A 23,231-nucleotide genomic window follows, 5' to 3' on the forward strand; every position below is an offset into this window, starting at 1 on the left:
TTCTCACTGTATTTGCTGTAATATACCTTCCCCCCATCCCCTGTGTCTCTGGGCCCATAATGCAATTATCTCTTGTCCACACAGCCAGGGGAACTTCTCATTGTTTCGTAAGCAGTGGATAATGCCAACTACACAAACCTGTAGACATCTCGGAGCCAACCTTCTAGAATCTTCTAGTGGGCCCAACCATTGCATAGACCCCTACCCTTGAGGGGCGGGCCCACGAGCTCAGACAATTCACTCCTGTTTCTAAATGCAGTTAGTTGGAGCTCGGCTGGAGTAGGACTAGGATCCATAGCTGAGGCTGGATCCTGGGGTCTGTGTGTGTGGACTGTTACAGACTGGAGATCCGCGGCCCGTGGGATTGTGTGGAACCCTTTGGACTACTGTAAGGACGATTGCTTTGTTATCCGGTCCGAGGATTGTCGGGAAGGACCCCGAATCTGTTTTACGTGGACTTATCGTGCGCTGTTCCAGTGTTCTTGTGAATAAACCTGTTGGATCGTCCCTCGGCCTCGTCCATCCTTTGCTCTGTTGTACACCCCCGTCACAACCCGCCAATCCCTTCCTAGTGGACCAGTCTTCGTAACCGTCCCTCGGGAAGGTCCCCTCTCCTTCTCCTCCGGAGGATAGTATCATCCGTCACCAGTCTACTATGCTAGAGTATGCTATTCCACCATCCCACAGCACGGTCCCGAGGGACACCCCTAGAGTGTTGTCTCCCCTTCAACATTCCGGAAATCAGAGCCATCCGGTTAGCCCGGTTACGGTTTCTTCACTGGGGCGAGGTTGCCCGGTCAGGTTCCAGTCGGACCAGGCCGCAGCGGTGGCGTGCATCATCCACCAGGGAGGCGCAGGGAGTGTCATGACAAAGGAAGAGGTCAAGAAGATCTTGCTCTGGGCCGGATCTCGTCGCTCTCTATTCTCGGCAGTACACATCCCTACCGCGGACGTTTGGACGGCCGTTTTTTCTCGGCAGGAAGGGCCTCGCCTAGGCAAATAGCTCCTCAACAGGGAAGTCACCAGCCAGATCTACGACGAAGGAAGACCTCCAGTTGTGGTCCTACTGGCCTCCCGATCCAGCTTTCAAGTGACGACGCCCTCGCCCGGCCGTGAGGCCAGTTCAATCTCTCGGGCATCTTCCCACGGCTTCCCATGATGTCGAGGGTTCTCAAGATGGACCAAGGCAGAAGGTGGCTCTGGAGTGGCCCAGGAGAGCATAGTTCACAAAACTCACTCAACTCCTCGCAGTTGCCCCATGGCGCCTTCCAGACCGTCCAGTTCTTCTGTGTCGGGGCCCTCTCTTCCACCAGGACTCAGAAGTCCTAAGTTTGACGGCCTTAATAGCGGATCCCGGGTACTAGCTCGCACAGGCCGATTGGCAAGAAGGATGCAGACAATGATGGAGACCGGGAAGCCGGTTCCCTCGAAGATTTATTACCACACATGAAAAGCTCCTCCGGGGTGTGAGGAGCAAAATCTTCTCTCTCCCCCTCTCCCTCCCCCTCTCCCCCTCTCCCCCTCTTCCCCTCTTCCCCCTCTTCCCCTCTTCCCCTCTTCCCCTCTCCCCCTCTTCCCCCTCTTCCCCCTCTTCCCCCTCTCCCCCTCTCCCCCTCTTCCCTCTCTCCCCCTCTCCCCCTCTCCCCCTCTTCCCCTCTTCCCCTCCTGCTGCCATGCTTGCAGTCAGATCTGGATGCGGCTTTCTAGCGCGTCCCTCTAGGGGCCAGTTGTCGACCCGGTCATTTCGGTTTCAGAGACTTATCACTTCTCATCCAACGATCAAGGTTTTTACGCAGAGAAGCGTCCATCTGGCTCGGCGGCATCACCATCCACTAGAAACGTGGACCTTAATCTAGCGATGGGTTCGCTTCAAGGCTCCCGGTTTGGACCTTCCCGAGTGCTTCCTACTCACACCTGTTTGGATAGGTGGGCTCCTCGTGGCCGTCTTTTTACAAAGGGCATCAGGGCGGACAGCCCTCTCTTGTTGCTTTTTCCCCCCTTTTTCCGGGTCCTCCAGCAGGACAAGGGGGGTGCTCCGGCCACAACCCTCCTTTTCGGTCCAAGGCAGCCCGCCTTCCTTCCAGATAAGGAGATTGGGTTTCGGGTTCGGTCCTAGTCTCTTCTCTCAGCCTGAAAAGGGGCCTAGTTCGTTCCTGAGCTGGTACGAGCCCTCAGTCGTTTATGTCTTCAGGACCGCACTTTTCGTTTTACACCGGCAGTCAGTTCATCCTTTCACCCGGTCCCAGGAGACGCATGCCAGCGCCCAGGGCCAAGATTGCCACATGGATCCATTCCGTCATATGGGAAGCATATCGCATGGAGGACGGACCTCCGCCGCATTCTACTGTCCAAGGGGAGCCTCTTGGATGATTGGACTTCAGACGTTGACCGACCAGGTCCGTCGGGCCACCACCTGGTCTAGTTGGCATACTTTTACTAGTTCCTATCAGGTTCACACCCAAGCTTTGGCAGAGGCCAGTCTTGCCGTTATCTTTGCGGGCGGCAGTAGCACACCTGTAACAAGGTAGGTGTTTGTAGGTCTGGGTCAAGCCCGACAGGAGGAAGCTGTTTCCTACCGATCTCTGGTGATGGTTCTCTTCCCACCCAGGGACTGCTTTTGGACGTCCCATGGTCCTGTGTCCCCCAATGAAACAATGGAGAAAGAAGGATTTTTGTGTACTCACCGTAAAATCTCTTTCTCTGAGTCTTCATTGGGGGACACAGCACCCACCCTGTTTGTGTTTTTGGTTACATATTACCTGCCTGTTGCCTCAGTGGCCATATTCCCAGGCCACTGGTCGCACGACTAATTGGTTATAGTTTTACCTGGTCTTATCTACGGTTGTTTGGTTCTCCTCCTACTGCTTGTGCACTAAACTGATTGAGTCCGCCTCCGGCTCGGGGTGTATACTGCTGGGGAAGAGCTAACTTTTTCTGTCTACTTAGTGTCAGCCTCCTAGTGACAGCAGCATAACCCATGGTCCTGTGTCCCCCAATGAAGACTCAGAGAAAGATATTTTACGGTGAGTACACAAAAATCCTTCTTTTTTTTTTTTAATTGTGCAAAATATAAAAAAAAAAAATTTAAAAGTTTGATATTTTCTACTGTTAAACACTAGGGGGAGCAGCTTCTGAAATCCTACTGAATTTCCACTGTATAAAAAGCTCAGATTACAGCCTGCAGTAAAGTGGGTGGAGTCTGCTCTCCTGTGTGTGATGGCACGCCTCCCCTCTCCTAATCTGAGTGTTTACAACAGATAACAGAGAATGACATGTAAGGACACAGTGCACAGCCATTTTCTTGGTGACCAGAAATGTCTAAAGTGTCACCAAGGACAGCAGGAGTATCACACAGGATAGGATTAGATACACTGCTCTGCAGACAGTATCACACAGAGTAGGCTTAGATACATGGCTCTGCAGACAGTATCACACAGGAGAGGATTAGATACACGGCCCTGCAGACAGTATCACACAGGAGAGGATTAGATACCCAACCCTGCAGACAGTATCACCGGTACACACACAGGTACTCACATGCAGTGGCGCACACACACACACACACACACACACACACACACCCCTGATGGGGACCTTGTGCTACACACACACACACATACACAATCACCCCTGATGGGGACTGTCACAAACCACCGGGGGGGGTCACTCAGAAATCCCCCGCGCTGGCTACCAGTACGTCACAATCGGGGGGTAACAAGTGGGGGTCACCCCTACTTTATACCTCCCGACCGACAGACAGAGCACGTGACGCGCTCTCTAGCGCCCCTCTTATAGTCAGGCCAATTATGGAATTGCCCGACAATAAGCAAGGAGGCCGCTATACTACTTATGCCGATTATTGAAGGGCCCCCGGCGAGAGAAGGGTATATATTCCCCCGACCTCCGCGGGCGGAATATATAAACTCTCCCCGAATCTCACTGGCCTCCCCACAATAATCGTTGGCACAACTCGCTGCCACCAACCGATTTACGGTAACTATTAGCCGAACACACAGACGTGGGATTCAAGATCGAGATAACAGAACAGCCCAAGATTAATTATATAATTTAATCGCCTAAGGCACACTAGAAACTACAATATATACAATAGGGAATCTACAGAATATACATATGTCAGAGTACAGTTACAGATAAAGCATGGTTTACAAACAGATATGCAATTCAATCAGTTACCTTGTGTGTCTGGCCACAGGGGGGCGCTGTAGACCAGGTTTCTAGGATTCTTCCTCACAGGTCTTTCCCAACCAGGCCCCCGAGCAGAAGAACCCTGGAAAATGGCCGAAGTAGGGTTATCAACCTGGGCAGATCCAGGTCCCCTCCTACCTTAGTGACCTCACAGGGAAGCACTGCCACTCCCCCTGCATGGATCAGAATTATCCAGCAAAGGGGATATTGGCCATAACTTTGCCTGGGAGCGTCGTAGGCGGACGCCAATGCTCTCATTGTGACAGTTATGAATTTAGCTACAGAACGAGGGGACTCATGACCTGTCTACGAGTTCCCATATGGCCGATATCACGCCTGGGGTATTTCCCAAGCTCCCCCTTCCATAAAAAAGGTGTGCCAGCATCGTCCGCCTGCGCAAACACCATTTTTATGGTTGCCATATTTATCGGAGATATGGCTTGCGAGATATGAACCATTTTTTACTGGAGTCGTTCTGTCTGGCTACTTCCAAGCCTTGCTAATGAGATACAACTCTTGTTACAGGGTGACGGCAGGGAGTCATCCTGGGTCCATTGTCCTCACATCATCTCATCTCCATATCAGAGGAGATGGCTGTTGGAGGTGTAAGTGGGATGTGACACCTTCACAGATGCTGGACATTTGAGCACAAGAAGGGAGGGGGGCACTGCCAGGGAGTGATGAGAGCAATTATGACTTCTAGTCATAATTCCTCTTCATATCCCAGGATTTACCTCACACCTCCCCCCTTTTGAGGGCGCTAGGGGGCAGCACACTCCGGTGTTCCCCCGTGCGCCCGTCCGCGACCTCTCCTTGTCGGGACAGCCCGTCTGCGTTACCGTGGTCACGGCCCCTTTTGTGGCGAATGGTGAAGTCGTATTGCTGGAGCGCAAGGCTCCATCGCAACAATCGCCCATTCGTCCCAGAGACGGTGTGCAACCAGCTGAGGGGATTGTGGTCCGTCTCCACGATGAAGTGGCGCCCGTATAGATAGGGTTGCAGACGCTGCAGGGCCCACACTATGGCCAGGCACTCCTTCTCCATTGTAGAATAGGCCACTTCCCTTGGTAACAGCTTCCTGCTCAGGTACAAGACTGGGTGCTCTTGGCTCGCAGAGTCCACCTGGCTGAGCACCGCACCGAGGCCGAAGTCACTGGCGTCGGTCTGTACTACAAACGGCCGCGTGAAGTCGGCTGCCTGTAGCACGGGCGGGCTGGACAGGGCGTCCTTTAGGGCCCGGAAGGCTGTCTCGCAGTCCATTGTCCAATCGACTGCAGAGGGCAGCTTCTTCTTGGTGAGGTCCGTCAAGGGCTTTGCCAGGCTACTATAGCATGGAACAAACCTCCTATAGTACCCAGCGGTCCCCAAGAAGGACATCACCTGCTTCTTGGTCCTGGGGGTGGGCCAGGATGCGATGGCCTCCACTTTCTCAGGCTCGGGCTTCAGCGTTCCCCCACCTACCCGGTGACCGAGGTACTGGACCTCGCTCATGGCCAGCTGACACTTTCCCGGCTTGATGGTCAAACCTGCCCGGTGGATCCGCCTGAGCACCTGTGCTAGATGCTCTAGGTGGTCCCCCCAGGTGGGACTGAAGACGGCAATGTCATCCAGGTACGCGGCCGCGTACCCTTCAAGTCCCTTGAGCAGGGTGTTGACCATCCGCTGGAAAGTGGCAGGGGCATTCCTCATCCCGAATGGCATCACCGTGGACTCGTACAGTCCAAATGGGGTAATAAAGGCAGAGCGTTCCCTGGCCTTGCGAGTCAGGGGGATCTGCCAATATCCCCGGCTCAGGTCCATGATGGTCAGGTACTGAGCCCCGGCCAACTGATCGAGCAGGTCATCGATGCGTGGCATTGGGTACGCATCGGCGACCGTGACAGCATTGAGCCCCCTGTAGTCCACGCAGAACCGAGTGGTTCGGTCCTTCTTAGGGACGAGGGCTACAGGCGAGGCCCAAGCGCTGTTGGATGCCTGGATCACCCCCAGCTCCAGCATCTCGTCAATCTCCTGGCGCATGTGTTGCTGCACCTCCAGGGAGACCCGATATGCTGAACGCCGGATCGGGGGATGATCCCCAGTGTCCACGTGATGGACAGCCAAGTCAGTCCTTCCGGGCTGGTTGGTAAACAACCCCCGGAAGGGGTGTAGGGTGGCCCACAGCTGGGACCGTTGGTCCTCCAAGAGCTGGTGGCCAACCTCCACATCCTCAATGGATCCGCCTGCCCTAACCTGGGCTAGCATATCCAAGAGGGTTTCCGCTTCTCCCTCCTCGGGCAGGTTGCACACGGGGAGCGCACATGCCTCCCGCTCATGATGTGCCTTCATCATGTTCACATGGAAGGGCTTCCGCCTTCCACGGGCAGGGTCCAGGGTGACCAGGTACGTCACAGGGTTGAGCTGCTGGTACACGAGGTATGGGCCTTCCCAGGCTGCCTGAAGCTTGTCCTGTGGTACGGGGACCAGTACCCACACCTCTTGACCCACTTGGTAGGTCCTCTCACAAGCGTTCTGGTCGTACCAACGCTTCTGATCAGCCTGGGCTTGAGCCATATTGTCGTGTACCAGTTGCGTCAAGGCCTGCATTTTGTCCCGGAAGCGCATGACATACTCGATAACCGACACTCCAGGGGTGGCCAAATCCCCTTCCCAAGCCTCTTTCACCAGAGCCAGGGGGCCCCGCACACGTCGCCCGTACAGGAGCTCAAACGGTGAGAATCCTGTTGAGGCCTGTGGAACCTCCCGGTAAGCAAATAACAGGTGTGGGAGATACCGCTCCCAGTCACGCCCATGGGAGTCGACCAACATCTTAAGCATCTGCTTTAAGGTGCCATTGAACCGCTCGCACAGGCCATTAGTCTGTGGATGGTACGGGCTGGCCACCAGATGTCGCACCTGGACTTGCTTACAGAGGGTCTCCATCAGCTGGGACATGAATTGGGTCCCCAGGTCGGTGAGCATTTCCTGGGGAAAACCCACTCGGGAGAAAATCTCCAGCAATGCGGTGGCCACCTTGTCAGCCCGAATGGACGACAAGGCCACTGCTTCTGGGTACCGGGTGGCATAGTCCACTACCGTCAGTATGAAGCGTTTCCCGGAGCTGCTGGGGATGGCCAGCGGGCCGACCAGATCCACAGCCACCCTCCTGAAAGGCTCATCGATGATTGGCAGAGATACCAGTGGGGCTTTGGGGTGTGGCCCCGCCTTCCCCACTCTCTGACAGGTTTCACACGAACGGCAGTAGGCAGCCACATCGGCCCCCATTTTTGGCCAGTAGAAATGCTGGTTTAACCTGGCCTTGGTCTTAGCGATCCCTAGGTGTCCGGCCATCGGAATCTCATGTGCGATCCGCAACAACTCCGTCCGGAACGGATAGGGTACCACCAACTGTCGGTCCCTGGGCCACGCCTCCGGTGAACCCTGCTGGACCGTGGCCCGGTACAGCCGTCCTTGGTCCCAGACCACTCGCTCCGGGTCCGAGTCCGAGGGAGGCTGTGCCGCCTGCTCCTTAAGAGCTTTCAGGCTGTCGTCAGCTTCTAACGCTGCCTGAAACCCCTGACTAGATGTGGCCAGAATCGACGAGACGGTCACATCTTCAGTCAGTACCCCGGGACCTGTGTCCTGGCCTCCACCTGACTCGGCTGCCACTTGGTCAGAAGGGGAAGAGCTATCGGACCTCCGGGAGGCCCCTTGGCTTCCAGCACTCCCACTGCGGGTGACGGCGGCCACAGCCGCTGCGACCGTGGGTCGTGCCTGCTCCTCCTCCGTTCCTGACCAAGTCGCCGGTTCAGGCAGACCTACCTGGCTTCCTGACACCCCGGTTGTGGGGGAACCATGCACCGAGATCTTACCTGGGAGCACTTCCGCTCCTGGACCGGCCCCAATCTCACCTGCCTGTTCCCCTCCTGCAGCAACAGAACCCCGCTGTGAAATCTCTGGGGACCCCACATTTGCTGTGGTAGCCCCCACCCCACACACTGGTCCTCCCCCTGCAGCACCCTGCTCTCTGCTTATCCCTGCAGAGGGCAACAGATCCCAGCTCACAGGCTGATTACTTGTAGAGGCATGGTCACACCTTTCTCTGACCCCCTCCCCTGTCACAGCTGCAGCTGTGTGTGTGTCTATGGTGTCTGTGCAAGCAGAAATATCAGAGTTCACTCCCTCCTCCCTTACATCATTCATAGATAACACATTAACATTGTCCGGAGGCACGTCAGTACTGGCTGAAGGTTCAGCCCTTGGGGCGGGGCCAAACTGGGAGGTTATTTGCCCCAAATCTGTCCCAAGTAGCACGTTTGCAGGGATCCGATCAGTTACCCCCACCTCTCTCACCCCTCGCCCCGCGCCCCAGTCCACATAAATGTCAGCAACAGGCAGCGCCGGGTCAATGCCTCCAATCCCGGAGACAGCGAGGGTTTTTCCAGGGATCAAGTCTTGGGGGGACACCATCTCAGGCCGCACCAGAGTCACCTCCGAGGCGCTGTCTCGCAGTCCTATGGTCACAGACTGGCCGACGGTGACAGGTTGGAAGCTGTCCAGGGACCTACCACCACCCCCACCCACACAATACACCTTGGGCGGCCCTTGGGACGGGGACGGAGCCGGGGCCTTGGGACGCTGAGGGCACATGGCCTTGAAGTGTCCAGGTAGGTTGCACTGGTGGCACCGTCTTGGCTCTGCCACGGGCCTGGAGAGGGGAGTTGAGGGGGACACCCCCTGCAGTCTAGGGGCAGGTGGGGCAGTCGCAGAGTTCATCTTACCCCCTCTCCAGGTGCTGCTGGTGGCTGCTCTCCTGGCTTCAGGAGCCCGATTGTTGGTGTAGTCATCTGCCAGGGCAGCTGTAGCCGTGGATCCCTTTGGCTTCTGGTCTCGGATGAACTGGCGGAGATCCTCAGGGCAGTTCCACAAGAGTTGCTCCGTGATGAACAAGTCCAGGATCTCCGGTCCGGTGGAAAGCTGCAGGCCTTGGGTCCAGTGGTCGGCAGCTCGGGCAAGTGCCCGCCGGTGGTCAGCCCAGGAGTCCTTTGGTCCCTTCTGCAGCGTCCGGAACTTCTTGCGGTAGGACTCCGGGGTGAGGTTGTACTGTTGGATCAGGGCCCGCTTGATGGTGTCGTAGCCCTGATCCGCCTCAGCAGGCAAGTCCCCAAGGATATCCAGGGCCTTACCCCTTAAACGGGGGGTCAGGTATTTGGCCCACTGGTCCTTGTTCAGATGATGCTGCAAGCAAGTCCGTTCAAAAGCAGTCAAGAAAGAGTCCAAGTCTCCATCCTTCTCCAGCACTGGGAAGTCCTCAACACGGACCTTTGGAAGTTTGGTGTCTGGAAGGTCACGGGTGGCTGATGAGGGCCGGAGCTGAGCTAGCTGCAGCTGGTAGTTACGCTCTGCCTGGCGCTCTTCACGCGCTGCTTGCCGCTCACGCTCGGCCATGAGTTCCTTGTAGCCCTCCCGGTCTCCAGCCTGGCGTAGGGCCATAGCCATTTGAAGAAGGCTATCCGAGCCTCCCAGGCTCGGTGGAATGGCACGTGGTGATCTGCGGCCCGCTGCGGAGCCTGGTGCTTCACTGTCCATTGCAGAGCGGAGGGCTGGCGTCTGGCTCGTTGAGGACCCTTGGGCGAGCTGCTCCTCATCTTGTCCAGCAGTGCCCGGTTGTGCAATGTCCTCTGCAGAGCTGTTTTCTGGCGTCGAGCTCCTGGAGGACTCGTGGACAACCTCCTCATCGTCTCTGGCCTGAGCATCGGCCATTCCTTTGGCTTTGCTCCTGGTGCTCTCAGCCATTCTTGCAGACTTTTGGTCACTGACACAGAACTGACACCTGATGCCTCCACACACCTTACAGTATCTGCACTCTGACACTCTAGTGTTGAGCTAGTCTGAAGACCCCAGCAGCCACAGCTGCTGCAGGCAGTCTTTAGTGTCTGGGAGTATGGGTCTCACACTCACACACACTATTATCTCGATCCCACCGCTTGCCACCAATATGTCACAAACCACCGGGGGGGGTCACTCAGAAATCCCCCGCGCTGGCTACCAGTACGTCACAATCGGGGGGTAACAAGTGGGGGTCACCCCTACTTTATACCTCCCGACCGACAGACAGAGCACGTGACGCGCTCTCTAGCGCCCCTCTTATAGTCAGGCCAATTATGGAATTGCCCGACAATAAGCAAGGAGGCCGCTATACTACTTATGCCGATTATTGAAGGGCCCCCGGCGAGAGAAGGGTATATATTCCCCCGACCTCCGCGGGCGGAATATATAAACTCTCCCCGAATCTCACTGGCCTCCCCACAATAATCCTTGGCACAACTCGCTGCCACCAACCGATTTACGGTAACTATTAGCCGAACACACAGACGTGGGATTCAAGATCGAGATAACAGAACAGCCCAAGATTAATTATATAATTTAATCGCCTAAGGCACACTAGAAACTACAATATATACAATAGGGAATCTACAGAATATACATATGTCAGAGTACAGTTACAGATAAAGCATGGTTTACAAACAGATATGCAATTCAATCAGTTACCTTGTGTGTCTGGCCACAGGGGGGCGCTGTAGACCAGGTTTCTAGGATTCTTCCTCACAGGTCTTTCCCAACCAGGCCCCCGAGCAGAAGAACCCTGGAAAATGGCCGAAGTAGGGTTATCAACCTGGGCAGATCCAGGTCCCCTCCTACCTTAGTGACCTCACAGGGAAGCACTGCCACTCCCCCTGCATGGATCAGAATTATCCAGCAAAGGGGATATTGGCCATAACTTTGCCTGGGAGCGTCGTAGGCGGACGCCAATGCTCTCATTGTGACAGTTATGAATTTAGCTACAGAACGAGGGGACTCATGACCTGTCTACGAGTTCCCATATGGCCGATATCACGCCTGGGGTATTTCCCAAGCTCCCCCTTCCATAAAAAAGGTGTGCCAGCATCGTCCGCCTGCGCAAACACCATTTTTATGGTTGCCATATTTATCGGAGATATGGCTTGCGAGATATGAACCATTTTTTACTGGAGTCGTTCTGTCTGGCTACTTCCAAGCCTTGCTAATGAGATACAACTCTTGTTACAGGGTGACGGCAGGGAGTCATCCTGGGTCCATTGTCCTCACATCATCTCATCTCCATATCAGAGGAGATGGCTGTTGGAGGTGTAAGTGGGATGTGACACCTTCACAGATGCTGGACATTTGAGCACAAGAAGGGAGGGGGGCACTGCCAGGGAGTGATGAGAGCAATTATGACTTCTAGTCATAATTCCTCTTCATATCCCAGGATTTACCTCACAGGGACCTTGTGCTACACACACACATACACAATCACCCCTGATGGGGACGTTGTGCTACACACACACACACACACACAATCACCCCTGATGGGGACCTTGTGCTACACACACACACACACACACACACACAATCACCCCTGATGGAGACCTTGTGCTACACATACACATATACACACACACACACACACTGTGAGGCAAATCCCGGGATATGAAGATGAATTATGACTCCAGTCATAATCCCTCATCATTCCCTGGCAGTGCCCCCTCCCTTCTTGTTCTCAGTGTTCCACTTACACCTCCATGGCCATGTCCTGTGATATGGAGATGAGGTGGTGTGGGAACAATGGACACAGGATGACTCCCTGCCGTCACCCTGTAGTAGGAGCTGCTAGCTAGTTAGCAAGGCTATGGAAATAGCCAGACAGAACGACTCCAGTAAAAAATGGTTCATATCTCGCAAGCCATATTTCCGATAAATATGGCAACCATAAAAATGGTGTCTCCGCATGCGGACGATGCCGGCACACCCTTTTTATGGGAGCAGGACATTGGGAAATGCCCCAGGCGTGATATCAGCCAATGGGGAACTGGCAGACAGGTCATGAGTCCCCTCGTTCTGTAGCTAAATTCATAACTGTCACAATGAGAGCATTGGCGTCCGCCTACGACGCTCCCAGGCAAAGTTATGGCCCATATTCCATGTTGTGGATTGTCCATAACTCAAGCCAGGGGTGGAGCAGTGCTTCCCTGTGAGGTCACTAAGGTAGGAGGGGACCTGGATCTGCCCAGGTTGATAACCCTACTTCGGCCATTTTCCAGTGTTCTTTTCGCTGGGGGCACGTGTAGGAAACATCTGTGGGAAGGATCCTAGAAACCTGGGTACAGCGCCCCCCTGTGGCCAGACGCAACAAGGTAACTGCTGGAACTGTGTATGCCTGTTTGTAACCCATGCTTTGATTGTAACTGTACTCTGACATATGTATATTCTGTAGATTCCCTATTGTATATATTGTAGTTTCTAGTGTGCTTTAGGCTGATTAAAATATATAATTAATCTTGGGCTGTTCTGTTATCTCGATCTTGAATCCCACGTCTGTGTGTTCGGCTAATAGTTACCGTAAATCGGTTGGTGGCAGCGAATTGTGCCAAGGATTATTGTGGGGAGGCCAGTGAGATTCGGGGAGATTTTATATATTCCGCCCGCGGAGGTCGGGGGAATATATACCTTACTCTCACCGGGGACCCTTCAATAATCGGCATAAGTAGTATAGCGGCCTCCTTGCTTATTGTCGGGCAATTCCATAATTGGCCTGACTATAAGAGGGGCGCTAGAGAGCGCGTCACGTGCTCTGTCTGTCGGTCGGGAGGTATAAAGGAGGGGTGACCCCCACTTGTTACCCCCCGATTGTGACGTACTGGTAGCCAGCGCGGGGGATTTCTGAGTGACCCCCCGGTGGTTTGTGACATATTGGTGGCATAGCGGTGGGATCGAGATAATAGTGTGTGTGAGTGTGAGACCCATACTCCCAGACACTAAAGACTGCCTGCAGCAGCTGTGGCTGCTGGGGTCTTCAGACTAGCTCAACACTAGAGTGTCAGAGTGCAGATACTGTAAGGTGTGTGGAGGCATCAGGTGTCAGTTCTGTGTCAGTGACCAAAAGTCTGCAAGAATGGCTGATGGCACCAGGAGCAGAGCTATGCAACTGGCCAATGCTAAGGCAGGAGCCGAAGAGAGGGAGGACGGTGCTGTGGACAGCAATGAGGAGGTTGCCCACGAGTCCTCCAGGAGCTCGACGCCAGAAAACCGTTCTGCCGAGGACATTGCGCAACCTGGCACTGCTGGACAAGATGAGGAGCAGCTCACCCAAGGGTCCTCAACGAGCCAGATGCCAGCCCTCCGCTCTGCAATGGACCGTGAAGCACCAGGCTCCGCAGCGGGCCGCAGATCACCACGTGCCATTCCACCGAGCCTGGGAGGCTCGGATAGCCTTCTTCAAATGGCTATGGCCCTTCTCCAGGCTGGAGACCAGGAGGGCTACAAGGAACTCCTGGCAGAGCGCAGGGCAGAGCGGCAGGCAGCGCGTGACGCTGAGGCTGCGGAGCGGCACGCAGAGCGTGAGGCTGCGGAGCGAAGAGCGAGAGCGAGAGCGACAGGCAGATCGTGACTACCAGCTGCAGCTAGCTCAGCTCCGGCCCTCATCAGCCATACGTGACCTTCGAGACACCAAACTTCCAAAGGTCCGTGTTGAGGACTTTCCCGTGCTGGAGAAGGATGGAGACTTGGACTCTTTCTTGACTGCTTTTGAACGGACTTGCTTGCAGCACCATCTGGACAAGGACCAGTGGGCCAAATACCTGACCCCCCGTTTAAGGGGTAAGGCCCTGGAAATCCTTGGGGACTTGCCTGCTGAGGCAGATCAGGGCTACGACACCATCAAGCGGGCCCTGATCCAACAGTACAACCTCACTCCAGAGTCCTACCGCAAGAAGTTCCGGAGCCTACAGAAGGGACCAAAGGACTCCTGGGCTGACCACCGGCGGGCACTTGCCCGAGCTGCCGACCACTGGACCCAAGGCCTGCAGCTTTCCACCGGACCGGAGATCCTGGACTTGTTCATCACGGAGCAACTCTTGTGGAACTGCCCTGAGGATCTCCGCCAGTTCATCCGAGACCAGAAGCCAAAGGGGTCCACGGCTACAGCTGCCCTTGCCGATGACTACACCAACAACCGGGCCCCTGAGGCCAGGAGAGCGGCCACCAGCAGCACCTGGAGAGGGGGTAAGATGAATTCTGCGACTGCCCCACCTGCCCCTAGACTGCAGGGGGTGTCCCCCTCAACTCCCCTCTCCAGGCCCGTGGCAGAGCCAAGACGGTGCCACCAGTGCAACCTACCTGGACACTTCAAGGCCATGTGCCCTCAGCGTCCCAAGGCCCCGGCTCCGTCCCCGTCCCAAGGGCCGCCCAAGGTGTATTGTGTGGGTGGGGGTGGTGGTAGGTCCCTGGACAGCTTCCAACCTGTCACCGTCGGCCGGTCTGTGACCATAGGACTGCGAGACAGCGCCTCGGAGGTGACTCTGGTGCGGCCTGAGATGGTGTCCCCCCAAGACTTGATCCCTGGAAAAACCCTCGCTGTCTCCGGGATTGGAGGCATTGACCCGGCGCTGCCTGTTGCTGACATTTATGTGGACTGGGGCGCAGGGCGAGGGGTGAGAGAGGTGGGGGTAACTGATCGGATCCCTGCAAACGTGCTACTTGGGACAGATTTGGGGCAGATAACCTCCCAGTTTGGGCCCCAACCAAGGGCTGAACCTTCAGCCAGTACTGACATGCCTCCGGACAATGTTAATGTGTTATCTATGAATGATGTAAGGGAGGAGGGAGTGAACTCTGATATTTCTGCTTGCATAGACACCATAGACACACACACAGCTGCAGCTGTGACAGGGGAGGGGGTCAGAGGAAGGTGTGACAATGCCTCTACAAGTAACCAGCCTGTGAGCTGGGATCTGTTGCCCTCTGCAGGGATAAGCAGAGAGCAGGGTGCTGCAGGGGGAGGACCAGTGTGTGGGGTGGGGGCTACCACAGCAAATGTGGGGTCCCCAGAGATTTCACAGCGGGGTTCTGTTGCTGCAGGAGGGGAACAGGCAGGTGAGATTGGGGCCGGTCCAGGAGCGGAAGTGCTCCCAGGTAAGATCTCGGTGCATGGTTCCCCCACAACCGGGGTGTCAGGAAGCCAGGTAGGTCTGCCTGAACCGGCGACTTGGTCAGGAACGGAGGAGGAGCAGGCACGACCCACGGTCGCTGCGGCTGTGGCCGCTGTCACCCGCAGTGGGAGTGCTGGAAGCCAAGGGGCCTCCCGGAGGTCCGATAGCTCTTCCCCTTCTGACCAAGTGGCAGCCGAGTCAGGTGGAGGCCAGGACACAGGTCCCGGGGTACTGACTGAAGATGTGACAGTCTCGTCGATTCTGGCCACATCTAGTCAGGGGTTTCAGGCAGCGTTAGAAGCTGACGACAGCCTGAAAGCTCTTAAGGAGCAGGCGGCACAGCCTCCCTCGGACTCGGACCCGGAGCGAGTGGTCTGGGACCAAGGACGGCTGTACCAGGCCACGGTCCAGCAGGGTTCACCGGAGGCGTGGCCCAGGGACCGACAGTTGGTGGTACCCTATCCGTTCCGGACGGAGTTGTTGCGGATCGCACATGAGATTCCGATGGCCGGACACCTAGGGATCGCTAAGACCAAGGCCAGGTTAAACCAGCATTTCTACTGGCCAAAAATGGGGGCCGATGTGGCTGCCTACTGCCGTTCGTGTGAAACCTGTCAGAGAGTGGGGAAGGCGGGGCCACGCCCCAAAGCCCACTAGTATCTCTGCCAATCATCGATGAGCCTTTCAGGAGGGTGGCTGTGGATCTGGTCGGCCCGCTGGCCATCCCCAGCAGCTCCGGGAAACGCTTCCTACTGACGGTAGTGGACTATGCCACCCGGTACCCAGAAGCAGTGGCCTTGTCGTCCATTCGGGCTGACAAGGTGGCCACCGCATTGCTGGAGATTTTCTCCCGAGTGGGTTTTCCCCAGGAAATGCTCACTGACCGGGGGACCCAATTCATGTCCCAGCTGATGGAGGCCCTCTGTAAGCAAGTCCAGGTGCGACATCTGGTGGCCAGCCCGTACCATCCACAGACTAATGGCCTGTGCGAGCGGTTCAATGGCACCTTAAAGCAGATGCTTAAGATGTTGGTCGACTCCCATGGGCGTGACTGGGAGCGGTATCTCCCACACCTGTTATTTGCTTACCGGGAGGTTCCACAGGCCTCAACAGGATTCTCACCGTTTGAGCTCCTGTACGGGCGACGTGTGCGGGGCCCCCTGGCTCTGGTGAAAGAGGCTTGGGAAGGGGATTTGGCCACCCCTGGAGTGTCGGTTATCGAGTATGTCATGCGCTTCCGGGACAAAATGCAGGCCTTGACGCAACTGGTACACGACAATATGGCTCAAGCCCAGGCCGATCAGAAGCGTTGGTACGACCAGAACGCTTGTGAGAGGACCTACCAAGTGGGTCAAGAGGTGTGGGTACTGGTCCCCGTACCACAGGACAAGCTTCAGGCAGCCTGGGAAGGCCCATACCTCGTGTACCAGCAGCTCAACCCTGTGACGTACCTGGTCACCCTGGACCCTGCCCGTGGAAGGCGGAAGCCCTTCCATGTGAACATGATGAAGGCACATCATGAGCGGGAGGCATGTGCGCTCCCCGTGTGCAACCTGCCCGAGGAGGGAGAAGCGGAAACCCTCTTGGATATGCTAGCCCAGGTTAGGGCAGGCGGATCCATTGAGGATGTGGAGGTTGGCCACCAGCTCTTGGAGGACCAACGGTCCCAGCTGTGGGCCACCCTACACCCCTTCCGGGGGTTGTTTACCAACCAGCCCGGAAGGACTGACTTGGCTGTCCATCACGTGGACACTGGGGATCATCCCCCGATCCGGCGTTCAGCATATCGGGTCTCCCTGGAGGTGCAGCAACACATGCGCCAGGAGATTGACGAGATGCTGAAGCTGGGGGTGATCCAGGCATCCAACAGCGCTTGGGCCTCGCCTGTAGTCCTCGTCCCTAAGAAGGACCGAACCACTCGGTTCTGCGTGGACTACAGGGGGCTCAATGCGGTCACGGTCGCCGATGCGTACCCAATGCCACGCATCGATGACCTGCTCGATCAGTTGGCCGGGGCTCAGTACCTGACCATCATGGATCTGAGCCGGGGATATTGGCAGATCCCCCTGACTCGCAAGGCCAGGGAACGCTCTGCCTTTATTACCCCATTTGGACTATACGAGTCCACGGTGATGCCATTCGGGATGAGGAATGCCCCTGCCACTTTCCAGCGGATGGTCAACACCCTGCTCAAGGGACTTGAAGGGTACGCGGCCGCGTACCTAGATGACATTGCCGTCTTCAGTCCCACCTGGGAGGACCACCTAGAGCATCTAGCACAGGTGCTCAGGCGGATCCACCGGGCAGGTTTGACCATCAAGCCGGGAAAGTGTCAGCTGGCCATGAGCGAGGTCCAGTACCTCGGTCACCGGGTAGGTGGGAGAACACTGAAGCCCGAGCCTGAGAAAGTGGAAGCCATCGCATCCTGGCCCACCCCCAGGACCAAGAAGCAGGTGATGTCCTTCTTGGGGACCGCTGGGTACTATAGGAGGTTTGTTCCATGCTATAGTAGCCTGGCAAAGCCCTTGACGGACCTCACCAAGAAGAAGCTGCCCTCTGCAGTCGATTGGACAATGGACTGCGAGACAGCCTTCCGGGCCCTAAAGGACGCCCTGTCCAGCCCGCCCGTGCTACAGGCAGCCGACTTCACGCGGCCGTTTGTAGTACAGACCGACGCCAGTGACTTCGGCCTCGGTGCGGTGCTCAGCCAGGTGGACTCTGCGAGCCAAGAGCACCCAGTCTTGTACCTGAGCAGGAAGCTGTTACCAAGGGAAGTTGCCTATTCCACGATGGAGAAGGAGTGCCTGGCCATAGTGTGGGCCCTGCAGCGTCTGCAACCCTATCTATACGGGCGCCACTTCATCGTGGAGACGGACCACAATCCCCTCAGCTGGTTGCACACCGTCTCTGGGACGAATGGGCGATTGTTGCGATGGAGCCTTGCGCTCCAGCAATACAACTTCACCATTCGCCACAAAAGGGGCCGTGACCATGGTAACGCAGACGGGCTGTCCCGACAAGGAGAGGTCGCGGACGGGCGCACGGGGGAACACCGGAGTGTGCTGCCCCCTAGCGCCCTCAAAAGGGGGGAGGTGTGAGGCAAATCCCGGGATATGAAGATGAATTATGACTCCAGTCATAATCCCTCATCACTCCCTGGCAGTGCCCCCTCCCTTCTTGTTCTCAGTGTTCCACTTACACCTCCATGGCCATGTCCTGTGATATGGAGATGAGGTGGTGTGGGAACAATGGACACAGGATGACTCCCTGCCGTCACCCTGTAGTAGGAGCTGCTAGCTAGTTAGCAAGGCTATGGAAATAGCCAGACAGAACGACTCCAGTAAAAAATGGTTCATATCTCGCAAGCCATATTTCCGATAAATATGGCAACCATAAAAAGGGTGTCTCCGCATGCGGACGATGCCGGCACACCCTTTTTATGGGAGCAGGACATTGGGAAATGCCCCAGGCGTGATATCAGCCAATGGGGAACTGGCAGACAGGTCATGAGTCCCCTCGTTCTGTAGCTAAATTCATAACTGTCACAATGAGAGCATTGGCGTCCGCCTACGACGCTCCCAGGCAAAGTTATGGCCCATATTCCATGTTGTGGATTGTCCATAACTCAAGCCAGGGGTGGAGCAGTGCTTCCCTGTGAGGTCACTAAGGTAGGAGGGGACCTGGATCTGCCCAGGTTGATAACCCTACTTCGGCCATTTTCCAGTGTTCTTTTCGCTGGGGGCACGTGTAGGAAACATCTGTGGGAAGGATCCTAGAAACCTGGGTACAGCGCCCCCCTGTGGCCAGACGCAACAAGGTAACTGCTGGAACTGTGTATGCCTGTTTGTAACCCATGCTTTGATTGTAACTGTACTCTGACATATGTATATTCTGTAGATTCCCTATTGTATATATTGTAGTTTCTAGTGTGCTTTAGGCTGATTAAAATATATAATTAATCTTGGGCTGTTCTGTTATCTCGATCTTGAATCCCACGTCTGTGTGTTCGGCTAATAGTTACCGTAAATCGGTTGGTGGCAGCGAATTGTGCCAAGGATTATTGTGGGGAGGCCAGTGAGATTCGGGGAGATTTTATATATTCCGCCCGCGGAGGTCGGGGGAATATATACCTTACTCTCACCGGGGACCCTTCAATAATCGGCATAAGTAGTATAGCGGCCTCCTTGCTTATTGTCGGGCAATTCCATAATTGGCCTGACTATAAGAGGGGCGCTAGAGAGCGCGTCACGTGCTCTGTCTGTCGGTCGGGAGGTATAAAGGAGGGGTGACCCCCACTTGTTACCCCCCGATTGTGACGTACTGGTAGCCAGCGCGGGGGATTTCTGAGTGACCCCCCCGGTGGTTTGTGACACACACAATCACCCCTGATTTGGACCTTGTGCCACACACACACACCTTTCACATCATTCCTCCCTCCCATCCTCTCCTGCGTCCGGCCGACATTTCACACATCCAATCGTATACACTCACACATCCGATCGCATACACTCACATCCGATCGCACACACTCACACACACTCACGATATCGCACATACCTGTACAATCGCGCGCACACACTCACAATATCCGGAGATATCACATGCTTCCCATGTTATCCTCTCGCAGGTCCTGGAAGCTCACTGCACAGCATCGCAAGCGCCGACACACACTCACAATCACCCCTGATGGGGACCTTGTGACACACACACACACACACACCCTAGCGGCGGCGGGCAGAGCGGGGACTTGGGAGAACGGAGGGAGGGGGGTGTCATTAGAGACGGTAACGGCGGGGGGAGGGGCGGCGTCAGTAGCTGGGGCAGGACAGGGGCTGGGGAGAACGGAGGGATGGGATGTCAACGGAGACAGTAACGAGGGAAGGCGGCCCGTACTCACACATCCCGGCGGGTGACAGGGGTAAAGTGGAGCAAACAGCACACGCTGTGAGCTCCACAATAATGGCGCTGAACTCCTCCCTCTGTTGTGTTCTGGACAGCCCAGGGGGCGCGTCCAGGTCACAGCAGACGCCCACTGTAACGTACTTCATGGGGTCGGACCCCGACTATCAGACTCTATGCACAGGGGCTGCAGTAAAGGAAGGAGTTACTGTCATTACACACACGGCAAATCCAGCATGGCAGCCCCCAGTGCCTCCAGTAAAATAAGAATTACATAAAAACTAAATAAGCTGCGATTTTCATTTTGTATTAGAAATACTTGATTTCATAATCACTATTTTTAATACAAAAATAAAAAACCGCGACACCTTCCCTTTAATTTCTGATCAGATCTATTTTGGAAATCCCTCAGTGTTTGTTTGTGATGACCTCACTGTGTATTTCTCTGACGCCTCATTGGGGGACACAGGACCATGGGTGTTATGCTGCCTATCCATAGGAGGACACTAAGTAGATGCAAAAGCATAGCTCCTCCCCTGCAGTATACACCCCCTGGCCGGGCCAGGCAAGCTCAGTTTTAGTTAAGTGTCTGTAGGAGGCACTTCCTTTCAAGGTTTGTTATTTTTTGAGGGCGACGGTTTCCTTTTGGGACCGATCTCCCACTACCATCAACGGGCGGGAACGTGAAGTGTTGCCTACACGTACCCCCTCCCGCGACGCTGGATCCTGGGCTGGACAACGGGTTCCACAGACACCGATTTTCCAAAGCCCAGGGTAGAGGCCTGTGCCCTATAGCCCAATTCCTCAGCCCCTCTCTGCAGGCTCTGAGTTTAATATGACACAGACACAGCAAGCTGACAGCTATTTTCACTGCCTGGAAAGCAGTATTTTAAGGTGAGATCCCCCCTGACTGGTTTCCCAGACAAAGGGAGAAAAGACATTTACAGTATTTATTATGTGCAAAGATCCTGCACACACAGTGTTAACTTTCTAGCTTGCTGGCTGGAGGAGGGGGAACTTCTGCTGTTTGCAGAAAGTCTTGCAGATAATTTCCCGGTGGCAGGGGGGAGGGCCCAGGGCTCAGGGACTCACGCTGTTTATTATCTGCTCTGTTTATTTGCTCTATCAGAAAAGTCGGCTGATAACCACCAGTGACAAGCTGTGTGCTGACTGTAGGGAGAGGGAGGAAAACTCAGAAGCTCCCTTCCCGCCGTTTTTTTTTTTTTACTACAAACAGCAGGGGGGGGGGCACACTGACTCATCTTCCCGCTCTTTTAATGCTAAGCCCCGCAGCCGCGATAAGCCCCGCCCCCCCAGGAAAGCGTGCGAAGATCTTCATAGAGCTTAATCCTTCCTGAGGACAGGGCCATAGGCTGATTCGGGTAAGGTGCTTGCTTCACTTGCAGCTCTGCTGAGCATTGCTCCCCCTCCTGGCATACTCCTATTAGGAACATGCAGAATTCTAAGGGCACTAAGAGAGTGCTAAAGCCCACATAGTCTTTTATTCAGCCTGCACTGCCTGCCACGCTGAGCTTACCACGTAAACACACCTCTTCTCTCTGTGAGTCCTGTGCCCCTATAGCCCCCCAAGACCCCCCTGCCACCACCGCTGCAACCGGCAGCCCAGAGCCTAGGGCCCCCAGCCCACCGGAATGGGCACAGTTTCTGTCCCAATCTATGGAAAAACTGTCACAGAACCTGGTTCTGGCTATGCAATGTCGTCCTCCACACCCTTCTGGGTCCCTGGACGGAACGCAGCCTGAGGATACCCCTATGGAGGATCCTTCTGAGGTAATCCGGGCACATGCTTCACCGGTTGCAGGGATCAGGAAAAGAGCACACGGCCGGGTGTCTCCAGCGGGCTCTCGGGAGCACACAGGGCAGGCTCTCCCACACGCTCCACGGCTTCTGAAGAGCTGGAGGAGGGAGAATGCTGTTTTTACCAGGAGGATTCCTTGGTTTCATCACCCCCAGATGATCAAACTGCAATAGACTCCCTTATAGCAGCAATCAACCAAACTCTGCATGTGGAGGATCCCTCATCCACTACCACTGACCATGCGGTCTCCTTTAAGAGGGCAAGGAAACCCCAAAAGGTTTTCGCTGATCACCCAGAGTTTCAGGATATCCTCACAAAGCAAAGGGAGAAGCCTGACCGGCGCTTCGGTAACCGAAAACTCATGGAGTCCCCTTACCTTTTTGCCTCACCTGCCCCTAAGGGCTGGGCCGATCCGCCCTCGGTCGACCTCCCCGGTCTCCCGCCTTACCACAAAGACGCTCCTGTCTTTACCCAATGGTTCTTCCATCAAGGACCCGACAGACAGACAGGTGGAGCACCTCGCCCGCTCTGCTTTTGAGGCTGCGGGTTCCTCCCTCTCGCCCTCCTTTGCCTCTGTGTGGGTCACAAAGGCGATCTCGGTCTGGGCAGACTCCCTTAACACTTCGCTTGAGTAATCCCAGTTCACTCATACCTTCACAGAGGTAACAGCTCAAATTTGCTTCTGCGGCGGAGTACCTCATCCAGGCCTCCATGGACGCTGCTACCTGCGCAGCGTTTGCCGCCTCAAATACCATAGCCATCCATAGAGCTCTCTGGCTCCGACAATGGCGAGCGGACTCTGCCTCCAAGAAGTCTCTCACAGGCCTTCCCTTTTTTCCAGACCGATTGTTTGGCGAACGTCTGGACAAGCTCCTTTCTGACGCCACGGGAGGAAAGAGTACCTCCCTCCCCCAGCTGAAGTCCAGGACGTCCTTCACCAGACGTCCACAGTCCTCGTTCCACTCCTTTCGGAACTCATTTGGTTGGTCGACATCCCGTGCTGTCCTCGCCACTAGCCGCGGACTACGCAGGGACCAACCTTTTCAGCTCTCCCCGAAACCCACTTCGTCATGGCAGCCTAGACCGAAACAGCCCAGGACTAGGGAGAATCGGCCACGACGTTTTCTCCCCTCATGACTCCTTCGGCGCCCCGGAGGACACACTCATTGTAGGAGGTCGACTGCGGTTTTTTCAACACATCTGGGCTGCCGCCTCAGACGACAGATGGGTGCGAGGCCTTGTGTCTTCCGGTTACCACATAGAATTTCGGACCCGACCCCCGAGTCGGTTATTTCTCTCAAACCCCCCAAAGACTCGAA

The sequence above is a fragment of the Anomaloglossus baeobatrachus genome, chromosome 5, assembly GCF_048569485.1.
Source record: "Anomaloglossus baeobatrachus isolate aAnoBae1 chromosome 5, aAnoBae1.hap1, whole genome shotgun sequence".
In the NCBI taxonomy this organism is placed as follows: domain Eukaryota; kingdom Metazoa; phylum Chordata; class Amphibia; order Anura; family Aromobatidae; genus Anomaloglossus; species Anomaloglossus baeobatrachus.